Raw genomic sequence first — 2,989 nt, 5'->3', positions numbered from 1 at the left:
AATAAAATAAAATCTAACCTAACCTAAAAGATAGAATAAGAATAAAATAAAATCTAACCTAAAAAGATAAAAATAAAATCTAACCTAAAAGATAAAAATAAAATCTAATAAAATCTAACCTAAAAATAAAAAAACAGAAAACAGAAAAACAGAAAACAGAAAAATAAAATGAAAATTCGAAAATAAAATAAAATAAAATCTAATCTAAAAAGATAAAAATAAAATCTAACCTAAAAGATAAAAATCAAATTTAAAAAGATAAAAAATAAAAACAGAAAAAAATAAAAACAGAAATTCAAAATTAAAGTCAAAGGTAATCAATAATCACACAAATTAACCAGTTAAACCACGAGTCCCCGGCAACGGCGCCAAAAACTTGATGGACAAATTTGTAAGCACCAAAATATGATGTCACAAACTTGTTTCACAATCGGCAAGTATGACCGAATCGTTCAAGTAATAAAACTTGGTAAGACCAAGTATCGTTCTTCCCAAAGGACTCACGGCCTAGTTTAGTTATGTGATTTCTTGATTAGCTAAGACTTAAGAAAACAATGATTGAAATTTTAATATGCAAGACGAAAATAAACATGTATGCATGAATTGATCAATGGCAAAGACATAAGATAAACACTTTCAATGGAATATATGAATGAATATGTTGTTGGGGGTCAATTTCATCTCATCCACTCTCATACATTTTAGGAATTCAACATTCAAATCATCATTGTTAATGCCACTCACTAATGTACCATTCTAGATGGCTTCTCCCTAATCAAATAGTTCATACAATTCCTAGCATTCCTAATGATTAGTTCATTACCTCAGGAGCTTAAGGCAACCAATATAATATTGTCAGTAAAATATTGGGAGAAATTCCCCGGATCTAGATTTCCCCGTACGTGTCCGTATCAACAAAACCAATAATCATGCATTAGAATGAGTTAAACAATGCAAGCATTGAGCAAAGAGGAAAAACCCTAACTAATGATGAAAAGAAAGCATATGTCTTAATTCAAAGATGTATTCAACAAATCCATATATGAGAGCTTCAAGAGATTACATTGATTCCCCAACAAACATACAAGGTTTAGTTCACCATATTCATGGTGAACCTAGATGAATAACAATGAAAGTATGAAAGAATAAACCCAATAAAGGTGAAGAGGTAGCCTGAGCATCCAAGATCCTCCTTCAAAGGGGTGGAAGAGAGAGTGTTTGCCTCGTTTCTGCCAAAGATCTCTAACTAAAGGACGTGCAAGCCCTTATATACTAATCTAGAGTTACAAAAGATTACAAAAGCCCAAGCCCAAAAAGTGCCGCTCAGCGCCATTTACCGCTCAGCGGTGGTTACGCGTCTTCTTTCTTCCCCTCAGCGGCCATTTGCCCCTCAGCGGTTCCAACGCCACCTCTTGAGTGCCGCTCAGCGGTAGTTTGCCGCTGAGCGGTGCCTTCGACTTCTCTTTTTGCACTCTTTCTTGTCTTTTCTAATGTCCTCTCTCTCATTCTTCACTTCTTTCACCAAATTCACCTCAAAACCTGCACAAAAACACTCAAATCAAGCATAAACCTGTCCAGCTCTCTTATTTCTGAAAATATAAACAAAATGCATGATTTCAAGCTAGTTTCTAAGTCTAAAGGTTGCTTTTAGTATCACTTTTAAGCATGAAAATAACAGTTTTTCAACTGTTATCAGAAGCACACCGTTTTCGGCTCGCATCCTTTTTGGCATCGAATCTTTAATTTAAGTTTGATTCCAGCGTTGGTGTGCATTCAGCTACTGTTACATTGATTTGAATTTGTTTTTTTTAATTGGAGAATGAAGCAAGCATGCGTGCTGCCACGTCCAGTAAAAGAAGCGCACAAGTGAATTGGTCTAGCTCATACGGTGCTGGAATTAAATTTCCTTGCGGGACAGGAGCGGATTCCATCTTGGAAGAGAGGATTGATTTTGTTGAAGTTGATGCACGGAAGGAGCTGAAGCAGGGAGAATGAAATGGAGATTGAGAGGTGAAGAGTAGGTGTGCACGGAAGTGGAGCCCTTTTTATTTTCTTTACTGCACCAAGGGAGAATACATCCCAAACTGAAATTAGGATGAGCTGGAAGCATGACGTGTGGGATGTGCAGGGGTAGAAACAAAGAGAGAGTTTGCATGAATTAAGATTGGATGGAGAGGTGCCACCGAGTTACTGCTACTGCTGTCCGGTGCAGGGAGTGGTCATGAATGATCATTTGTTTGTGTTAAAAAAAAACATAAGAAAAGGTGCCAAGGATTTCTGGAAGAAAGCAGCATGGTCACGGAAAGTGGAGATTTCTTTATTTCATTTTAGACTTCACGGCTTGGCTGGAACGTGGTGGAAGCAGAGGTGTCACAAGCTGGAAGCACTCAAGCAAGCATTTCTAGGAGCTGTGTGGTGTGTGCGTGAACGTGTGAGGAAAATAGATGAAGTTTTGTGATTGCTTTGGAAAGCACCGTATTGGTTACTGGAAGAAAGAGAATGCCTTTCTTTAATTCTTATTTCATTGTAGCATGCACATGTGACACCCACATGGAAGCACGGATTGCATTGTAGATGCAATTCCAATTTACCTTTGACTTAAGGGATGCACATGGGTCACGGTTAGTGGTAGGAAAAAAATTTAATTTCTTTCATTCCTTTGCCTGAGAATGGTTTACGTTATATGTTGAATTGATTTTCTTCTTCTTGATGGTGAATTGTGTTTGAATATTTATCTATTGTATTGTTTTCTTTAAAAGTTTTCATGCACTTTAATGCTTTCAATTATATTCAGTTGTATGTAATTTTTATCCGCAAACAAAATCACAAACCCCCCCCTTTTTTTTTCCGTGTGTGATCTGAGACTGAACCGCAATATTGGTCCTTGTGAGACGACCTAGGAGTCACTTCCTAGTTTATACTGCATTCTTTTATGCACAAATTTTGTGGGAGGTGCGACCCTCTCATCAAAATGGCGCCGCTGCCGGGG

The sequence above is a fragment of the Vigna umbellata genome, chromosome 10, assembly GCF_029865625.1.
Source record: "Vigna umbellata cultivar VRB3 chromosome 10, Vumbellata_1.0, whole genome shotgun sequence".
Classification (NCBI taxonomy): domain Eukaryota; kingdom Viridiplantae; phylum Streptophyta; class Magnoliopsida; order Fabales; family Fabaceae; genus Vigna; species Vigna umbellata.
The sequence above is the reverse complement of the archived record's forward strand: the minus strand, read 5'-3'. Positions refer to the sequence as shown.